General features: G+C 40.4%; 1 protein-coding gene across 1 annotated transcript in view; it reads left to right on the top strand.

Moving 5' to 3' along the window:
- The first annotated feature begins 6,764 nt into the window (after positions 1 to 6,764).
- LOC120456682 (irregular chiasm C-roughest protein) overlaps positions 6,765 to 22,780 on the top strand; it is a 36,684-nt gene continuing 20,668 nt past the window's right edge. Inside the window, exon 1 of the mRNA XM_039643640.2 lies at positions 6,765 to 7,512. The gene's annotated coding sequence lies outside the window, so the exon portion shown is untranslated. The remainder of the gene's footprint in view (positions 7,513 to 22,780) is intronic.

The following is a 22,780-nucleotide window of genomic DNA, read 5'->3' as shown; positions in this document are numbered from 1 at the left end:
AACCTGCAGCTTTTGCCGCCAGTGGGTGGCTAATTGGAAATTTAAATGCCGCTCCAGCGCCCACAGATGCTGGCACGCCCATTTGCCGCCCACGTACCGCTGCTGCTGCTGCTGCTGCTGCTGCTGCTGCTGCTGCTGCTGCTGCTGTGGCAACAACGTCTCACGTCTAATTAAACGTGAAAATCCTTGACCTTTGAACCTTTTGTCGGGGTAGCGCGGCTGAGGAAAACCGCCAGCGAGCGACAGAACAGGAAGTGAAATATTTGCCTTGGCATTGCTTTGACATTGTTTGTCTGTTCGCTGTGCACTGAGCGAAAAGGCTGAGGATCCTAAGTCATACATACGTACGTACGTTACAGGGCACCCTTCTAGTTTTGGCCAGTGTAGTGAACACCCTTCTATGGTTGGCCGCGTTGACAGTGGCTCATCTCACAAACACATGCATGAATGTAGGGGGTAAGGAAAAACATTTGCCATTGTTGTTCCAAGTGGCGTCACTGGTGTTGCAGCAATTGTTGAAAACGCAATTTCGATTCGATGCGCCCCTCTTCTTCTTCCTCATCTCCTTCTTCTTCTTCGGGGCATCCCCCCTCACCTTTTGTATTTTTGTATTTTCATTCTGGTCCCCCCACTCCACCCGCCGCATCCACTGCCCCCGAACGAGCCACTCGAATCGCATTTCAGTTGGAGTGTGAATCATTTCCGTTCGAATTTGGTTCATTGCATGATTTTCACATTAAGCAAGCGGGCAAGGGGCAAGGGGCAGAGGGCAGGGGGGAACAGGGGTTAAGATCTTGGCAGGACCCTCGCTTGATTGTGTTTTCCTTAACTTCTTTTCGAGCGCAATTATTGACGTGTGCCCCCTGGAAAATAAGAAAAAAATGAAACGCCAACACAATGACTTACAATAGTCACGGTGCTTATTTTTCATTCCAACTGCATTGATACTTAAGCAGTTCACATACCCTATACTTCTTAAGCACTTGACCATGCCCGGTTTTATGACAAAAGTGTTGGGTTATACGAAATGAACGACTGCTCCTAATGCTTCTTAGTGTACAACTAAAAAAGCTATGGATTTGCAAGCTATTGATATCGATACTAAATACTAATGGGTAGCACAACGTCTGCTACCCTCGACTCCTCCCTCGCTTTTTCAGTTGGTATTATTTGCGCTCGAACGGCTTGAGTAGCATTATAATTGCCCTACTAGCGGCGGAAACGGAAGCGCTCATCACGCATCCCCCTTCCACATCGGGCCCTCTCGTTCGCACCCACTTGAGTGCGCGAGCGTTAAAAGAACATTTTTCGGCCTGACTAAATAGAAGTATCAACGCCGAAACTCAATTTCCAAACAACAACAACAGCAGCAACAAGCGGTGTGGTGGCTGTACACAAATATATCAAACGCAAATACAATAACATCAGGAGGCATCAGGCGCTAAGCACACACAAAACTTTAATATTTAAAATTTTCTATTGAAATGCCCGAGCAAACAGTCAAATACAAAATACAAAATACGAAATACAAAAAAAAGGGAGCAGGAGGCAACAAAAAAACAAATCACTAAAATGCACAAAAAATGCATAAACCAACGGAAGTGCCAAGCAATACAGTTTTTGTAGGCTGCGATTTGAGGCTCTGATACAGTGGAGTATAACAAAAAAAAAATACAGATTTTATTTGTTAAACTATGCTTCTGCAGAGGAAAATCTTTTCAAAAGTCGTTATCATCAAAATGATCGGTATTTTGGCCACAACATGAAAAGTAACGACCCAAATATGAAGTTTCATACCTCGTTAAGCTCGTAATCTTATTGCCAATCGATTGGCGTTCAAAAAAGAACATTTTAATTTTAGTCCATTTTTGGCAAAAAATCATGATGTTACCCCTTAAAAAAGGGCAACAAAAATGGTCAAAAATATATTTATGGAAATCAGCAAAAATGTGATTAGGTTTGATTAATCGGATCATTAGCTGCTCAAAACGGCAATTTTTACGGCTTTGTGACTCATTTTAGCCAAGTTATGATAAAAATACCCCAAGTAGATATAGAATTTTTGTATAAAGTCGATTGTTTAACAAACTAGTTTTTAATTCATTTGATGTCATAAGAGTGAAATACTTCCACTGGGTTTTCAGCTCGTTTAGCCCACTGTACTTGAGGCGGCGCTTCCTTCAAATTTTCATTTTCATCAGCTGTCATCGGCCACAAAATAACAAAAACAAGAGCGACTCGAACAACTGCAATCATAACAACACTAAAGAGGCAGAACACAAACAAAAGCGGCAACAACGTCGTAAAAGGGCAACCAAAATGAGGAAGAAACTGCCAGAAGAAAGCGACAAAGAATGAAATTGGGGGCGGAGAACTTAGAGTAGAAAGATACAAAAATTCAAAGTCAAAACTGCTCGTATTCTGGATTCTGGTTTCTAGATTTTCCGGAGTGCAGCAATTAGATTAAAGCTGCCTCTCCCTCTCCCCTTCACCCACGAAGGCTTTCGTGCCTGGTGGGGATCGCAAAGCGCCGTCTCTTTCGGCCCGTGTATAGCCCTCTCTTTCGGCAGACAGCTTCCGCTGTTCCGCCCTCGATTATGCGGAAACAACTCGGAAGGCTCAACTACAGTGCAGATTGCCAGAATGGCATTTATTTGTATAAATATTATACAAATATTATACAAATATTTATGCAAATACAAATTGTTCTATAATTTTCGATATAGGTTTTGATCATCAGGCAAATGTTTCTATAATATTCAATGTAGGATTTTAGCATTAGGCAAATTTCTTCATAATATTCAATATATGATTTCATATATATTAAGATCCATATTTTTTATTCATATTTTTTATGATCCCTCGGCAATGCTACACACTTATATACGTGTATACGTGAGTCTATTACTAGTTCACTGTACCATTCATCTGCGGCTCATTGGCATTTGAAGCGTCTCGTGTTTCCGTTGCCCATCTCTCTCTCCGCATTTAGCCCCCTCTCTTTCTCAGTCCCTGTCTCTGCCTCTTTCTCCGTCTAAAGTCGTTTGTCGTTTCCACTAAGTAAGTAATCCCGATAAATAAGAGGAAGAAGCGACCGAGCGCCAAACGAGCATCCAAAATCCCAGGAAATATGCACAAAAATGTACATAAATTCGTTTGCAAGGGGAGCAGGGGGAGGGGGGGCCAAAATGATCCACATGGACACGTGTGTCCCGCTCGGCATCGCAGCGCCCTGTCCCTGTCCCCATCCCTCTCTCTGTCCCTGTTCCTGTCCCTTTCGCTCCGCACCTCGGCATACCGCTCAACTACCTCATCTGCCGTTCTTGGCCATTCATTCCCATTCATTCAACGCTTCATTGCTGCGGTAATTGCTTCCAAATGCTTAAACGCTCGCATTGTTGTTGTCCCCCGAGACACTGAGCGAAAATCGTGTGCGGGGCTGCTGAAATCTCTGCAACTGCAACTGAAATCTTTACATTTCCAAATTTCATTAAGGGAACGTTGGTTCCCTGTGTGTTGGCACATATACATATATAACATATTTAAAACTTAATATGATTTCATTTTTAAATCTTCGAATGCATTTCTCGCAGTGCACCCTGATTCCTTGGTGTCGTCCCCACTCAGCACTATCTCTTCCGACTTCCAGTTTTCGGTTTCAAGTTGGGATGTCCAACATGTGTCGTCGTCATTGATTTGTTGTTGATGGGCATGCGACGGCTGCTGAGCTGTGCGAGTGCGACGGGGTGATGGGGCGTTGGAGCGGCACATCGCCTGTCTCCCTCTATTGACATTCGTCTGTCACAACCGAGAAATCAAAATCGAACCAAATCGAACCAAAAACAAGAGAGAACGCTATAGTCGAGTTCCCCGACTATATGATACCCGTTACTCAGCTAGTGTAAGTGCGAAGGACAGTTTTTGGCGGTTTGTGGGCGTTAGAGTGGGCGTGGCCAAAAGTTTTTTGGCAAATAGATAGAAATTTACAAGACTAATACAAAACTGAAAAAATATCAAAACATTTTTCAAAAGTGTGGGCGTGGCAGCTTTGGGCGGTTTGTGGGCGTTAGAGTGGGCGTGGTCAAAAGTTTTTTGGCAAATAGATAGAAATTTACAACACCAATACAAAAATGAAAAAATATCAAAACATTTTTCAAAAGTGTGGGCGTGGCAGCTTTGGGCGGTTTGTGGGCGTTAGAGTGGGCGTGGCAAAAAGTTTTTTTGCAAATCGATAGAAATTTACAAGACCAATACAAAAATGAAAAAATATTAAAACATTTTTCAAAAATGTGGGCGTGGCAGTTTTGGGCGGTTTGTGGGCGTAAGAGTGGGCGTGGCAACCTGAATCGACAAACTTGCGCTGCGTCTATGTCCCTGGAGTCTGTATACTTAATCTCAACTTTCTAGCTTTTGTACTTCCTGAGATCTCGACGTTCATACGGACAGACGGACAGACGGACAGACGGACAGACGGACAGACAGACGGACGGACAGACGGACATGGCCAGATCGACTCGGCTACTGATCCTGATCAAGAATATATATACTTTATATGGTCGGAAACGCTTCCTTCTGCCTGTTACATACTTTTCAACGAATCTAGTATACCCTTTTACTCTACGAGTAACGGGTATAAAAAAACAACAACAAAAATGAAATGCGAAACGAGATCCCTGGCCCAAAAATTTCCCAAAGACGCCCCCCTTTTTGTTGTTTTATTTTTCGGTTCTGGTGCAGGCATTTTTTCTTAGTGTTTTTTTTTTTGTTTATTTTGGGAGGCGTTACTCGTAAATTTGTGTATAAAAACATTTCGCATTAACGTAGATAAAAACGCACTGGACACTGCACAAAAATGTGGCTATTTACCAGCATTTTTCAAACATTATTTTTCTTTAGTCCACGTAAAACTTAAACTAAATGTACGCATTTAAACTTATCTTAAATTACTTCATTTTTTAAAATGTTGAGACGAGGAGATAAAAGTAGCGCTGACCCAGAACCGATTTATAAGTAAAGAGATTGTGCGAAGAAGTGGGCGGTAGGTGGGCGGTAAGTGGGCGGTAGGTGGGCGGGAGTATGGAAAGTTCTCGGTTGCATTCTGGGCCAGCTTTTAATTATGGGCCTGGCCTTTGTTGTAAACATCTGTTGTGCCTTCTTCACATTGCCGCCTTTTCACTCACATGCTTCTTTTTTGCATGCGCATTTTATTTAAATTTTTAACCCCATTCCCAATCGCCGGGGAAAATGAGAGAGTGGCGTGAATTGTCAATAGTTCTTCGAACTGGAAAAACTGGCGAAAGGGGGGAAAAACGCTTTTCAGCTGCTTTGTCACGAGATCACAGTGGAAACGCGGATGCTGCCAGCAGAACTTCTACAAATTATGAATATAAATATTAAAAAAAAAATTTTAATTAATTGTTGACAAAAACTACAAACTGAGTCATGAAACATTTTAAAGTAAAAACAAATGTTTCATACGAAAAGAAATGTATATAAGCATTTAATTATACGTTTAATTTAATTATTCACATACTTTAAATATAATTTTAAATAGGGTGTTTAATTTAATAGTTGCCACTGTGTTGCTCCAGCATTTGGGTGACCCATTCGCCGCCGGTGGAAATGGAAGTGGCAGTGGGACTCTTTATGCCAGTTTGTCTTATCAATGTCAAGAGTTCGCCTTCCCATATAACACTTTTCCCCCGCGGGGGATGTCTCCTCCCATATATTACCCCACCTAGGTACATTCGCGTTCAAGCTTTTAGCATACATAACACTAAAAGTAGTGTGCAAATAAATGTGTTCCATAGAGGCAAGCTCAAATAATCTATGAAATGTATTAATCTTGTAACTTTGATTTCGTGTGTTACCTGGATTCCCAAATTGCATTGAAAATTCGTCACTGGTGGGAGTTATAGGTTTTTACCTTTCTGTAAATTCGTATTTATAGTTTTACACACATTTCGATGTGGGGCATGCTGTTGGCGCTGTCACTTTTGTGTGGCACTTCCGCTTATGTTTTTTTTTTTCTCTCTCTGTTTCGGTTTGGAGCTGCTGCATCTGCCGGCCACCAATCAAGATTTTAATGCGTCGGGCCCGATGGCTAATTTATGCCGGGCTATAATATCACTTAAGCCCCCCCCCCACCCCCCATCCCCACGCCCGATATCTTCGCATATGGAAGGCCCCCGAAAAAGGAAAAAAAAAAAACAAAAAAAAAAAAAAGGAAAACGGTGAGCTGTTACCGAAAACAGAACTGTTATATCCTTAACATGGCAGCCGACAGCCGACGACCTGGTTTTTAAGCACGAGGCTGCCTTCGTTTCAGTTCGTTTAAATTTAGTACAGCATGCTAGCCGGGCAACAGTGCGAGCGCGAGAGAGAGATAGAGTGAGAGAGAGAGGGAGAGAGGGGGGAGCATGCAGCGGAGCGAAAGAGAGGGAGCAACGCTCGGGTATTTTATTTTTAGCAGTCACACTACGGCACGCGAACTCCACTTTTTGGGAACACTTTTCTCATGCTGCGTGTTCTGCGGCAGGGGGGAGCGGGGAGTGGTGAGGGAGTGGGGTCCCAAACGGGAACAGTTCTTCCCCCTTGGAGGAGCATTTCACATTGTTTTTGCATGCGCGTGTGCCTCTGTTAACGCCGACGTCGACGCCGGCAGAGACGCCAACAGCAGCGACGGCCAAAGAGCGATTTTCCTATAACAAGTTTTTAGTACGTGTTCCGATGTCGAGTAATTCGGTTGCGTGACGCTCGCAGCAACAACAAGCCATCAATACAACAACAACAACAGCAACAACAGCAGCAGAAGCAGCAGCAAACACAACAAGCTAAATTTTAAATAATAAAACAGCCACAAACCAAATACTGCATCCAACACAATACGAAATAAACAACATAACATCTAATGCCAGCAACCAAATTTTTTTGAAAGTGCAATCTGTGTTTGTTCCTAGAATTCATGAAGTCTGTAATTTAAGTCCGAAGAAACCATGCCGAAAAATCGCAAAATAAAATCCTTAAAATATCCTCGAAAAATCTAAAAAAAAAATAATTAAAAAATCACTAAAAATTCGGCAATAAATCTGAATGTAACAAAAAAAATTAATTACTTTTTTTTGTTATTGTGTGTGCCTGTGTTGTTAAATGGTGTGCGTGTTGGCCAACTTCCTGTGCAACCGGTCTGCAAAAGAGAAATATCCAGCCCATTCATTCAGCATCCGACGCAAGTTGCACCTGCAACAAAAAAAAACAACAGCAAAAAATACGCAACACAACTAAAAAAAATAGTAAAGAGGAGCGTTTTCTAGACGTAGAAGTTGGCGACATAAACCCGTTTCTTGAGTGGGGGAAACAGCAGCGCCTCCAAGGCCAAACACGATATCCACTTGGTCACAAAAAAAAAATACAAAAAACACGTCGCAGGACCGCGAAAAATAAAAAAGGCTGAGAAAAAAAAACACAGCAGCGAGCAACTTTCCACATTTTTCCTGGGCATTTTCCTTTATGGTAAGTCGCGTTTAAAGCACTTAAGTGATATGCCAAGTCTTCAGCTATTATGGCATGTGAAACATGTTAAATAAGCCAAGTAGAACGCTTTTCTTGAACCTAATATATTATTATATTATTTAAACTTTAATTTTAAAGCACACACACACGTGGTATGTGTGAAAGCCTGTGACTTACTTGAAACATTTTTAGTTTCAACGTATTCTTCAATTCCTTTAAGGAGCTCTCACACAATGTTTGCTTTCTGTGCAAGAGGGTAAACTTAAAAAAGCCCAGAGGGTCTGGCAAGGGTTAAGAGGTCTGAGCTCGGCTCGAGGACTTTTACTCAAGCTAACCGAAAAATGTTTCTCCTTCATATTTGATGCAGCTAAGTATGCTATGCTTTATTTTCCCCCGCATTTTCCCTGCGAGCTTTTCCTTTTGTTTATCTTGCATTTAAGGGGCGCTGTTGCTTGAGTGCAAGTGAAATCCAAGACCGGCCAATCATCAGTCGATCCATTCATCCAGCCCTCCAACCAGCCATCCATCCATCCATCAATCAATCAATCAATGCAAAATGACTGGGAACTTTTGTTTTTTTATGTCATGTGGCCGTGGTACATGGCGAAAATGTTTCAAGTCAATTAGGAAAGGCGCCCGCCCACGTCATAAGTGTGTTAAAAAAAAATGAAAGGTGGGTGGAGGTGAGTGGAGGTGAGTGGAGGTGGGTGGGTTGGTAGTTGGTCGGACGCTTTTCCCAGGGGGTCAGAGGTCGAATTCCGCTTCCGGACTGCGCTAATGGAATGACCACAACTGCCAGACTTCCACCACTGAGCAAATTCACTTGGGTGCGCTGGCTTACAACGGCTATTCATGTTGATTTAGTATGCATAATTATTTTGTGGCCTTTTTTTTGCATTTAACGCTGGCTCTGCACAAACTAATTAAATAGTTTGACATCTCTTAAAAAACAATGTACGCATTTTCAAAAGCACTGCTACTTTTACTTCCACTTTAAATTTCTTAAAATTATAACTCCTTGCAATATTTACGACTATTTACTATTTTCCATAGTTATTTTTAAGAAACTAAAACAGTTGCCAGCTGAATGATAAAGAAAAGGTAGATAACCGAGTTCCTCGCATTTGCGAAGATAAACTCTTTGTGGCTTCAACTCTGACAGATGGCATTTGATTTGGTTTAGATGCTCGTGCAATTTAATTGTAGTTTGCGAGCGATTCGCTTGAAAGTCGGTGGAAAACCCCCCCTTTGAGTTTCCCACTCCATTAACTTTTAGCCAATTGCCAAAAATGACAAAAGACAACAGCAACGCAAAAAAAAAAACCTTGTTTGCCAATCAAATTTTTCAAGTGAAGACCACAACAAAGCAACTGGCGAGGAAGAACGGGTAATAGCGACAACAACAAAAAAAAGGGGGAGGGGGTGGTTGGGAGTATTCGGAAAATTGTGGGTGGAAAACCTCAACAAACCAGACCAAAAATATTTCTCTCTTCTCCTGTTTTTTTTTTTGTATTTTTTTTTGCTGTTTCACATTTTTTTCTGCGTTCTTTGAGTCATAAAATTTCAGATTTTTTCAAGTCGAAACTTTTCTAATCAAATTAAGAGTAAGGCAAATGTGGGAGGCGGGTGTAGTCGGTGAGGGCGTGGCAGTGTGATGCTGTGAAAGTGAAAATTATCGAAGTCAATTTAAAGTCGAGCGAGATATTTAGTGTACAGTGCAGCTCATCAACTTTGGTCTACTTCAGAAAGCACTTATTTTATAATAAGTTTAAAAGTTATAAGTTAATATATAAAGTATAATAACTACATATATACGCTTAGATTAGAAAGACTTTGAGACTTTGAGAAACGTGCAAAAAAACATACAGTTTAACTTTAATAATCGACAATAAAAGAATATACGAAACTGAAATGTAGAACAATAAATCCAGCGCGATGGCAAATGGAATCCGTAAAAGTGCACACAACTTCACAGACTTCTCAACTCTGATCCCTTGCCAGTGATTTAACGACGTGAAACGCACTGTGCTGCCCCATAAAAATGTTCATCATCATTTGTTGCTTCGCCCAACTGCAAATGGGCAAAAGTTTACACATCTCTATGACCTTGGGTACTGGGTACCACGAAAAGCACCCCAAACAGAACAGAACAGCACCCACCCATCGTCAAAAAAAGAAAAAAGAGAAAAAAAACATATTTATTTATAAATACGCTGCGAAAAGCGAAGCGGGAAAAAATAGAAAAGTTTGCTGCATAAAACTGAATTACCGGAAATTGGCCAACAAAATAAAAGGGAAATAAACGGCAATGCGAAAAAATGCTGGAAGCCCTCTTTTTTTTTTGGCCAAAAGTAGGTGGCCAAAATGGAGAAGGAAACGGAAAAGTTTTTTACCTACTTTGAAAAGCGGCAAGAAGCTTGGCTAACAAAAAAAAAGTGAAAAATACTCACGAGCATCGGTACTTATGTATATAAATACATAATACACATACATAAGCAGCAAACTAGTGCTAAAACTTTGTTCAAAAGCGCGATTGCTCGAAATCACACTTTAAAAATGCAGATCTTAAGTATCGATGGGTATTTATGCAAAAAGCCAAGGCTCTGCCCCTTAAAAAGTACATTTAAGTGGGTCAACCAAATAACACAACTAATTAAAAATACAAGTAGAATTAAAGGGTTTTCTTTTTTGTAAAAGTGGTAAAATGCCACAGCCAAGATTGAGCAAACAACTGCTTTAATTTCTGGCTTTGCAGCAGCCCAAAAAAGTGCGCCATAATTTCAGCATTTTCTTGAAATTTCATTTAAATTTGCGTGCCTTTTTGTGGCTCCTGAATGCTTTTTGTTGTAATTGCAAGTGCGCCACTTGCTTTTGACACCTGCTTTTCATTGGGTGGTTTTCCAGGGGTGTGGAAATTGCCAGCAGGGGGGGAGGTGGAGGTCATTTATTATGGCCAGCTTCTTGGCTTTTCCGAAACCCACTCCACACGCCCATTTCTCTCTCCCTCTCTTTCTCTTTTTCTCTCGCTTGCTCTCCCTCTTTCTTACACTTTTTTGCTGTTGCTGGCTGTCGCCGTTTGTAATTGACATGAAAATTTAATACCATAATTTTATTTTGCACTTGGCCTACACTCCACGCCCACCAAACACCACCCACCGCCCATCGCCCACCGCCCAGGAACGCCTGGTGTTTGCCTTTGTGCTTTTTTAGATTAGAAAAGTTTGCGTCCTTGTTTGTAATTTTTATTTTCATTTTTATTTTTATTCTATGTATACATTTAGGTTGCTCTGCTCTTTTCCTTGTTTTTCTACGCCTATGCAGTCCGAGCTGTGAAAAGGGCAAAGTTTTCGGTCAGCTCTCGAGTTTTTAAAGTGGACAAAACTGCAGTATTTCATTTTCTTCGCCTTTTTCCCAGCTTTCGGAATATTTTCCGAGATCGATCGATTGCCATTGAATTTACATTTAATTCACTTGATTTTAGCCACATTTTAAGTTTGTTCAGTTATATGTACTAATAATGTTTTAAAACTGAATGGAAAATCAAGGACCCACAAAGTATATCCTTATTTAGCCAACATGATTATTATTAAAGCCTGGCAGTAAAGGACTCCAATTGAGCTGCGATTGAGTTCAGCTCGTCTCACTTTGGTTATTTGGTTAATTTTCGTTTATTTGCAGGGGCGCATTTTCATTTCACTTTGCCGTTGTGCAAATGTTCCACTGTTTTCTTCATTTTTTTTCCTCTCCGCCAGGCTTTACTTTCCTGATTTTTTGTATGTTTTTTATGTTCTTATGTTCTTTTCTGCTTGTGTTTTTTGGCCTGAAGTTTGTGCCTCCATTTGAGCAGAAAATCGCGTCGCTTGCTGCCGGCGCTTTCTGCATTTGAATGACCTGGCAGCGAGAGAGCATGCTTAATAATTCAATTCATAGGCCCAGTCACGAGAAGGAGTCACGGCATACAAAACACGGCATACGAAAAAGCCAGCATACTTATATACATATACATATACATATAAGTACATATCTCTCGTGCATAAGACAGAAAAAAAAAAGAGGAAACAAAAGTAAAAGGCCGGCACTGAAAGAAGTTGGCCACTCATCCTTCGTTATCCCTGAAGGGTCCTGGCATCCTTAAACGGAGTGACACCGTCCAGGAAGCCGGGTGTCCTGCCCTTGTCCATTTCACCTCCACATTAGAGGCAAACAAAATGGGAAAGGGGGAAACAAAATGATTTTATTTTTATTTTATTTTGCTGCCGCTCGTCGCTGTCTGTTTCTGTTTCTGATTCTGTTTCTGTTTCTGCTGCTGTTTGCCTTCATTTGCATATACAATTTTTATACAACCTACAAGCGTTTATTTGCCGACATCCCAACATCCCTGTCCATGATCCTGTCCATCTTATGGCGCAACGCAAGGACACGCCAACCAACACGGCGAAAGAGTGCCCAAAAAGTTGCAAAACATGTGCAGCATTTTCTAAAGCTTTTCTAAAACCAAACTCTTCGATCGTAAGCCTACTGCAGAATATCTAATATCAGCTACTCGCAACTAAACAAAACATCCTGATTGAGAGATGACCAGGCATTGGAAGTAAGTAAAATAACCAACGACTTTTGAACAAATATGCAACATTGCCTAAATGTGTTAGAAACTCGTTATATATGAATATTTCAACGTGTTCCGAAATGTTTTCTTTTATTTTGCTGGCAAATTCCGCAGAGCTCTCCACTCATATTTTTTAGGCTGACGTATGTAGTATGTACATGTTTGTGTGCCAGACAAACTTGGGGTGGTGGAAAATGCCCCCCTCCTCCCTCCCACCCCCGAAAAATTCTTGCTCATTTGTAGCTGGGAAATTGCTTTGGCTTGCAGGCTGGCCAAAATTTAATTTGCCTAAAATTGTTAAATGAAGCCAAACTTCAGGCGCAGACAGACAGACACACACATACACCCCCACACACACACACACATCACCCAGCTCAGTGTGTACTTATGCTTTGTTAATTTAGTTATGCCCAAGTATTAAAAAGAGATTTTTGAGCTCATTGAGCTTCACGCAGAGCCAGCAAACCAGCAAACCAGCAAACTTTTACCCTCATATTTCGCCTGGCGCTACTTTTGCCATGTTTAGTGGCCAAAGTTTCGTTGATAGTTTGCCGCGAAAATACAGAATTCGTGGCAGGCAACTGGAAAAGTCCGAAAAGGTGTTCTTTGTATTAGGTAAAATACATCATTGCATCTTATCTAAAATGAGTGCAGATAGAACACTTCGTAGTTTTGGTCATTCAAAAGCATCAAGCAAACTTTTTTCTCTTTTCAACTGGAGATGCAGTTGCTTAGTGTTGAAAATGGTTGAAAAGCAAACTGCAAACTGCTTACAACACTGCCGCTGAATGAAGTAATTGCAACTAATCCGCAATCAATGATCACCATATCCAGTAAATACACTTGGCGAAAATAAGCGGTGCGAGGAATTTGACGCTTCTTTCGTGCTCATGATTTAAAAGCATGTAAGGTTAAGGGTCGAAAAGGAAAATATCCTTGAGGGCCAGTAGTCAAAAGCTGGAAAATGGTCGGGAAATAGAAAATGGTGCTGGCCTAGCACCCGTTGACTATCCAATCACTTACTCCACTCATTCATTCATTTCGGACTCAAACTCAAACTCAAACTCGGAGTCTCGGGTCGACTTTGCATTTAAATCAATTTAAGCGTTTTACAGTCAGTTGAACCTTTTGTGCTTCATGTCATGTGCACACCGACACACACACACACACACCCGCAAACAGGAAAACCCACAGGCATAGAAACGTAAAAATGAAAAGGGAAATGGGGTTGGGGTTGGGGGAGGTGAAGATGGAAAAGTGAACCGGGTCTACCAAACTGCACAGCAAAGTGGACCGCAAAACTAGAGATGGCTTGAAGAAAGAGAATATCCCTCAACAGAATTTATGTTTTCGAACACTTTCTAGCTAATAATAAAAGCTTTTATACAGTATATATTCGATAAACAAAATACCCACAGAAGCTGAAGAAGCTGAAACTCCCGATTGAGTGGTATGCTTCTAGATTGCTGATTGTTATGCAACTGGTGGACTAGGATATTCAGCGAAAAAGTCGCTCGATTTCGCATTTCGTAAGCTTATCACGTGCTCATCTCTAGAAAGAGATGGCTGGCCAGCGGAAGAGAGAGATGGGTAGCAAATTATGCAGACACTTAAATATGCCATAAAATTATTCGAATTCTGCATCAATTCTTTGCATTCGTATTCGCATTCGTATTCCTACATTCGTATACCAACCCCCTTTATTTGTGCCCTTGTTTATAACTCGAATTTTATTTATTTTTGCTCAGTTCGCAGAGAAAATATGTAAAAGCTTGTGTCTACACTTTCGGAATTCCATCTTATTGGCAAGCAAAACTAGAAGTTCAATGGGTCGTTGAATGTGGCTACAGATTCAGAGCTTTAATGGTCTACAACTGGAAAATTATGCAGCTAAAGGCGGGTGTTTTAATCCATTCTTTAATTCCGTTTAACCTTGAAAAAAAAGTGGGAAAAAGCTTAGAAACTATCTTGAGGTAGAATGATCCTTGGCAACTTCGCACGGAAAATGGCAACTTAAATTCTGGTGTTTAACAGATTTAAAATGATGATTCTTTCCGCTGTGGCAGCACGGCAATGATGGTGATGATTATTATTATTTTTCCTGGCACCGCTACTTTTGTTAAACCCAAACAAGCGTGTGAAAATTGCAGCTGTGTTGGGACGCGAAACAGGATGCAGGACACAATGGTGTGTGTGTGTGTGTGCGAGTGTGTGCGTTGTCCTGGCAACAACAATTGTCACAATTGTTAAAAATGTATAATGATACTGCTAACTTTTTATGGCCGTCTGGGCACTCGTGTAAAATATTAAGGCAGCGCGCACTAACAAATTTGTGAAAACATTTATTCACTCCGTATTATGTGCAACAAAAACGCGAGCACTATTTTTTTGCGCCAAATTAAATACAAATGCAACTTTTACAGTCGCACTGTGTCAACACACTCGCTGTCTTTTTCCTTTAATTCGCTGCGCTGTTTCGTTTTAATGAATTTGTATATTTATATGTTAAACACATTTCATTGCCACAAAATAATGGCAAAAAACAAAAAAAAGGGAACAAAAAATGGTAACAAAAAGACAGCAGACAGAAAAACGGCAAATGATAATGAGTGTGGGCGTGGCAGAGAAACGAGTTAGTTCCACAAACAGGTTGAGTTTTAAGAAAATTACCATTATTTTGCGAAATGATAAAAACGCGCTCTGCAACAAATTATTTGTTTATTCTACTTTAAGCATTACAAAGGCGCCAAATACACAAACTTCGTGCATTCAATGCATTGAAAACAAGTAAAGGGCCAAAATAGTAACATCACTTTTATTACCAGCGAAAATCAATTGATTTGCATGCCGATCGGAATTGACCACAATTGAATCGATTAGCAATCCCTCAACACCTTTTTCCCCCAAATTGCATTCCCTCCAATTTGTTGCGAATGCCGAAACAACAATTAATTAACAAAAAAAAAAAAAAAACTTTCACTTTAATGGGCGTATATTAATTGCAAGCCCGCCATAATGTGCACATCGGCATGCTGATTATATTTGCGCATCGAAAAATATTCTAACTTGGGTTTATTGCGATTTGGCAATTTGGAAATTTGGCGATTTGGCGATTTCGGTTGCGATTTCGATCGTTGGACAAACCACCGCCAAGCACAATTTGCAATGATTAATGCGAACAATGGGGAAAAGCGGCGAAACTCTGTGCGGAAAGCGGTGGGCATCAAATTGAAAACCCAATAAAACACTCAATTTATTTAAATTGCATACGATTGACAATCCGCACAATTGAGCGCAGATGCACTCGCAGAAAAGTTACCTCAAATGGCATGTTATTTTTTTAATTTTTATGTTAATATTTACTAAGTTAAGAATCCGTACATAAATATATAATTTAATAAACTACCTCCTAAGTGTGGAATAATTATGACATTCCATATTTGGACCAATATTTCGATTGCTGTGATCAAAATACTGATAATTATTTACGCAAAAAAACAGAAAAACGATTTTCGCCAAAATTTCAATATTTACGATTGATATTTTCGGTATAACTTGGCTAAAAATGGTCAGAAAGTTAAAAGAATTACATTTTTGTACTCCTAATTACCAATACTAACCAACCGAATCACTTTTTGACCGACTCTGTTAAAATAATTTTTGGCCAAATTTTCGCATTTTTTGTAAGGGGTAACATCATCAAAAATTGCAAAAAATGTGAAAAAAATAGAATTTTATTTTGAAAACACAGTTTGATAGGGAATTTAGTTACGAATTCAACGAGGTATGACATTCCATATTTGGACCACTATTTCGAATGCTGTAATCAAAATACTGATAATAATATTATTCATTGTTGCACATACAATGTTGCAAATTCAATGTTGCACATTCTGTGTTGCAAATTCAATGTTTCATGTCCAATGTTACTTTTCACATATGTATATATATTACTGTTTGATAAATGCTACACATTTCATTCCATTTCACGGGGCTCTTCCTTTTTCGTGCTTCGTGCGTGCAAATTTATATAAAAATATATATATACATACATATAAACAAACACGCATACATATGCACATCTGATTAGTTAAGCAGGACACGTAACGCTTACCACAGCAAGAGTGACAACAACAAGCGGCGTAAAAAAACAGCACTCGAATATGAATGACAAGCGGCATACAAAGTGCGCTAAAAAAAAGACAACAGAAAAATGGGCAAATAAAAACGTAAGCAAATCAAAAAATTTTAGGGCTGCAAAAAAGAAAAGGAGACAAGAAAATTGTGCGGCAGGCGAAGTGTTTTCACGAGGCGGAAAACGCTGATTGGACGCATTTCCCTTTTGAAACACAGTAGCATACACAAGGTGTTAGCGAATCGTAAAATGAGCAGGTTTCAACTGGCCAGCATAATCCTGCCATTCAACTTTGTATTCCTCACAGACAGGCAGTTCAATCAATTACCATTGCTTTTCAATTCATTTACTAAGACTTGCCTCGTGTCCAGCCACCTTAGTTAAAGTTAAAGCTACTTTTCCGCCATCATCTTGCTGCTGCCGTCGCAGAGTCGCCGAAACTGCGGCAATTAGTGGGCGTATTGGGTGGTGGACCACGCCCCCGGCAGCCCATTTGTCATAAAACATAACTCAGCAATTTCCCATGCCCCAATGAGCCCACGTACGCCCATCAATTGTCGTTTTTATCAGCGTACCATGTCGCGAAATGTTGATTTTTTTTGTACGCTACACACAGAGAAAATATGCTTAGATCAGCACAGTTAATAAAACATATTATGTATTAATTACTGCATGCGAGCTGTGGCTGCAAAGCGTGTTTGCCTTTAACTATTAATTTGATTAAACTATTTTACCAAGTTCCCCTTTGCTGGCACGTATTTCGCGCAGTGTGTTTACTTCTGGCTTTCTTTTTATTTGGCTCGGCCTCCTAAAAGTAGGCAACAAAAAGTGGGTGGCAAAGTGCGTATTTTTGACGCTCGTGCTTGCTTGTCTTTTTTGTTGCTTCTATATGCGTTGCTGTTGCCGCTGTAAAAGTTACAGGGTATCACAAAATCCAAATGCATGCGCAGTATTCTTGTGCAAGTTCAAGTTGTTGTGACGCAACAATTGATGAACAAAAAATAAAAGAGAAATGATAGCCCAACATAATGGGCCAAGTAGTAATATCGCTTTTATATTTCATTTTGTTAATTAAAGAAATTCGTTACACTTAGAGGAATTGTTGCTTGCTGTTCTTGCTGTTCTTGCTGTCTATCTGTTGTTTCCATCGGTTTTCGTTGCGGTGGCCCTCATCTTAACTTGGCTAATCGAAAGATTACTTTGTGTGTGGGCGTCTTTGTCTGCGGCTGAAGTCACTTCAAAAGCTGCCAAGCTGGAAAAGTTCAACTTTTGATTTTGACATGCGTGGGATAGCAGGCTATTGTGGCATTTTTCGATTATTCAAATCAAAGCATTTTGTAACTGCTGCGTAGCTAAACTGTTTCCCTTATTTTTATTTAACGAGCGTAATACTCATCTTGTATTAAACATCTATTTTATAAATTGGCAAATATTTTCTTGTATTCAAACGCATTCCTTGATTTGGTTGTATTGCAATTATTACCACTGGGGCGTAAAACTTTGAAAATTTCATTATTCGGCTTGGCTTGTTTTCCAAATTTCTCGTGTAAAACGTAAGAACATTGCAATGCCCCCACGTATCTGAGAGCTCATTAATAATTGCAATTTGTGCCAAAAAGTAGAGCAGAGTGAAGCCATTAGTGCATGCCCGCCTTCTCCCGAAGGACTCATGAAATTCAAAACTATCTCCGTCCGAACTCCTTTCCATATTTTCCTCCTTCCCCCAGCTAGTTTCCCTGCAACTGCAGCTGATAAGGATGTTTAAAGTCGTGGCTGGGGCGTCGTTAGTTCACCGTACCCCTGCCACCGTTTGTCGCCCAGCCGCATGCTACACACACCACTATCCGGCGTACCCCAGTGCGTATACGCAATATTTCAGTGCTGCCCCCTGCGACGCAATGCAGCAGCGCTGGGCGGGGGTGGTGAGCTGAAATGTTTGCGCTGCTATCTGTTTTAGGCCTGGTTATCATTACCCAAACCCCTTCCTCCCCCCGCATTGCCCATATTTTGGCCCACAAGAAAGGCAATGCGTTTTCTGTCTTGTCATATGATTCAATGAATTTTTCACACAGACACACAGACACACAGCACAACAGGGGTATGGCCGAAAAGGGGGGGATACACTGAAAGATACCATTTGAATTTCTTCATACTTATATAGATAGATAATAAATCGTAGTTTAGAGTGAAAATGAAGCATGAAATTCGAAACAAAAATCCATCCATTAATGCAGGAGAAAATGCAAATGAGTTACGGAATCTGCGATAATTGTTCTCAGTGTGACGATGTCCTGGCCAAATAGCATGACAAATGTATGCAACTCGACGGGAGCGAGGCTCCAGAAGGACGAAAAGGGAGATCGCTTGTTACATGCCAAGCCAAAAAACATTGCAACCCAAGAGCAGAGCCGCCACAAAGGGGGGTGCATCCAAAGTGGAGGGGTGTTATGATTGTTTCACGAGCTGACAAATAGAGCAACATGGCTGGTGGAAGGGCATGGCAGGGGGGCAGGGGGGCAGGGGGAGCAGCCACACTTTTAGGAAAATTTATGCCCCTGCCTGGCAATGAGCAATGTGTTTCGGGGGAAAATCGCCATGGAAATGCGGGCCAAGGAGGTGGCAAATCGAGAGACACAATGGGCGATTGGCTGCAGTAGAAATTTGCTGTCCAGAACTCAGAAGTCGTGGCCAAAAATGCTGTGTGTTTAGTTGTAGTCAACCTGCGTTAACAGCTGAGGTATAATACTTAACTTTTTGCTTGCTAGCCATCTTAAATCTACAGAAAACCCCATTCCAAACTTTGCAAACTCACTTTAAATTCATTTACCTGACCAACAACGACGAATGCCGTTAAATTCCCATTCAATTTCCTGTTCAATATCCTCTAATCAGCCTGAAAAATGTGCTACAAATTCCGGCCGCTACCTTGCCCCATCAAAATATCGAAGTATATATATATATATATCTCACACAATAGCACAATTAATATAGCACAGCCAAGAAGGAGGAGAAAGAAGAGGGTGATTTGCCTGGCACATTAATATATTTATCAAAATCGCTTCCTTTCGCGCTCTTTCCTTCGCCGAATATTGTTTTTTCCATCGTCCTTGGGAAACGACGTGACATAATTAGCAAGAGAGGGGGGCGTATGCGTGGGGGCGTTGGAGCGTTGGGGCGTGGCCCATGGCATTAGGGCGTAAAAATATTAATTTCCACTTAAATGAAAAATGATGCTCAATTTGAGTGGCGACGCAGCAAATAAATTTGCGCACATAAATTCCCAAGCGCTAATAACAATAACAATAATAATCAGCGACATTACAGAGTATTTTATTTCGGAGTAAGGGGGTTGTGGGCGGTAGCGCAGGGGGGAGTGGCAGCTAATGCCCGGCTATCGTTGGGCGATTAAAATTTTGTTATTAATTAGATGCGCCCGGTGTCGTGTAATAATTCACAGCTCATCCATATGCCTTGCACATGTGTGTGTGTGTGTCGGTGAGCTGTTAATGTGTTGGGCATTAGTGAGAGTTAGTGTGTGTGCGTGTGTATCATGTGGCAATTAAAGCACAAAAGCGAAATATCCTTTAACAACACGAGAAGCGAGAAACATCTAAACTGTATCGTATTGCAAACTTGCATAGGACTAACATTTACATTTAACAACATTTGCAACATTTACAGCATTTAATTATCCAAACAAAATTAGTATGTTCAAATTACGTATACGCCACCGTATAACCGTAAAACAATAAAATGAAATTATTTTGCACTTAGAACCAATACGCTTTAAATATGCCTAACGAGATTTTTATGTAAACGATTTGTTGTGGCAAAATGGAAAAAAAGGATGTGCTTCCAAAATTGAACAGCTTGCCAGCATTTTGTGGCCTTGTCTACCAACCACCCACCCCCACCCAGCAAAGATATGCAGAACCCACCCACCTCACACAATACCGCCCCCCTCCCCCCTCTAACTTCGCCCATGACTGGGGGCCTCTATCAATTTCAATTGCGTTTACTGCCGCTGGCAGTGTAATCAGTTTTTCGCTTATTGCCGCCAACTTCGCCGCACACAACGAGGTCAAATCAGGCTCGACACGCCCACTGCCGCCCACTGCCCCTCCCCCTGGGAGGGATCGCCCCTGGAAAATCCACTCATAGAGCAACAGAGAGCGTTGGAATTGGATAATTGGGCTATGAGAAAAATCAGCCACCAATCCCCTTGCAATACACTTTTGTCCACTTTATTTACTCTATTTAGCATTCATTCTCATGCCGCATTTTTTTAAATATTTCCCCCTTTGTGTTTATTTGTTTTTCTTACATTTATTTTGGAACGTTTTATAGTTTAGTTTAGCCGATAAATGCTCTTTTGTTCGGCTTGTGTGCCTGCAATTTGGCGAGAAATTCAAATTAAATCAATTTTGTTTTTGTAATTGGAGCTTGTCAATTGCTTTGATGTTGTTGTTGTTGTTGTTGCAGTTGTTGTTGCTGCCTCACGATTCGTGTTTCTATTTTCAGTCTGTTTTCAGTTAAGCAAATAAAATGTATGCCACACAATGGCAACAGAAATATACAAAAGTTGACATAAACTAAAGAAAAATATTGCTGCAAAATCGTTATGCACATTGATTTTCAACCTGTTTACCTAGTTTTTTATATTCATTTTCATCTTCTCTATTTTCGCTCTTTTCAGGTGAGTTTGGCAAACAGAGATTTCGAGTGCTTTCGATGGGCTGTGTAAACTTGATAAGTGAGTGTACTTTGGTAATTAAGTTATATTCTTTTACTGGGAAGGTTTAAACAAATAAGAACCCAAATCTCATTTATTTAAAGAGAAGTAAAACTAAAAAGATGCTTAAATCTAATACGAACCAGAAAATACGTCCATTCTTCGCCAATAATTTATTCAGTTTTGCCGCAAGTTTCCATCTATTTTCCAATTTCATTTCAACCCCCTCAAATAATTTTTTGCAGTTTGTTGCGAAGACAGAAAGACAGATGCGGCAAGAGGTGAATTCATTTTTAATTAAAAACAAGCCACGCCCACCGCAAAAAAGTAAAGCACGCAAAAAAATATTGCGAAGCATCACAACTAGGGATAGAATATACACAACTATATAGTTTATACACAAATATATAGTTTATACATATATATATGTATATATAGCGAAAACCACAGGCCCCTTGTTTCATTTTTGTTTTTTGCCATCTTCAGTCAAATTCATTTCGTGTAGAAAAATTTTAGTTGTGTGCATTTTTTTTTGCGCCCAGCTTTCTTCTATATTTGTATATACTTTTTCCTGCGACAGCTTTTCATTTGGCCGTGGAAAACCCCTTTCCATTTCCATTTCCACTTCCATTTCCCAGCATCCCAATGAAGCACTTTCTGGCTTAATGCCTTCCTAATTGAAAGTTGCAAAAATTACAGGTGAAAGAGACGGCAAAAAGTTTTTGCCCAGCAAACCGCAAATAATAACAAGAAGGAGTAGGAAAAGCGGCTGCTGCGAACAAAGGCCGCAACGAGAGAAGTGGAAAAATGGGTGGAAAACGGGTGGAAAAGCGGCGGACTGTCGAGCTATTGACTAAAAAATCCGACAGCAACTAAAGAACGTAGAAAGAAAGGAAAGCCCATCAGAAAAGATAAAACCAAGGGATATTATGAAAGGAACTAGAAGAAAAAGTCTTTCTTATAATATATATATAATATATACATATGTATGTATATATGTACATATGTATAGTTAGATATTGAAATTGACCTAATGTCTTACAGAAATGGGTGTACTATTTCTTTCCATATTAGGAGTGTGTATATTATTTTCATTACTATTTTTTTGATATTAGAAGTGTGTATATAATTTTCATGCATATTTTTCTCCATAATTAAAAAGAAATCATTTTTTATCACTTTTCTGGCACTGATGCACTGACCTTGGCTGTAGGCTAAGCAGCTTATCTGCTGGCAAGTGCATTGCATTCGAGTTCTCAATCAGGTCAGGTTAGCACCCACTGACACACACACCTTAACCCGCTAGCGGTCCCTTAGGCAGACGCTTAACCCATTCCAATTGCCGAGTGCCTGCGAGGCGTGGGGCCATTTAATTAAGCGGGCGTGGCAATTGATTATAATCGACGGCTACTGAAAGCGAACGACAAACGCAACGAATATCCAAATGGAAATCCAAATCCAAATTGATTGCCAAATTGAGGGCCAAATAACGCAAGCAGATAAATAAATACATAGAGGGTGTAGGTCAGAATACGCGTGACCTTGTTGGCCATTTTGCACAGCAGCTTTTCCTCTGGCCATAAATAATTTATTGCAATTTTGCTCTCTCTCTCTCTCTCTCATTAATTTGCTAACAGTCAAATGGCAAATAATCGCAGGCCCCCAAGGCTCCAAATAATTCCATTAACTGGCAAATAGAAATCCAAATTACGCAAATAAAACGGAATCTCGTAATTTATTATGTCAATCAGCCGCAGGTAACACTAGTCAAGAATTAAAATCAGTTAATCAGTTA

Source organism: Drosophila santomea, chromosome X (genome assembly GCF_016746245.2).
Source record: "Drosophila santomea strain STO CAGO 1482 chromosome X, Prin_Dsan_1.1, whole genome shotgun sequence".
Lineage (NCBI taxonomy): Eukaryota > Metazoa > Arthropoda > Insecta > Diptera > Drosophilidae > Drosophila > Drosophila santomea.
This window is presented reverse-complemented; position numbering and strand designations above follow the sequence as displayed.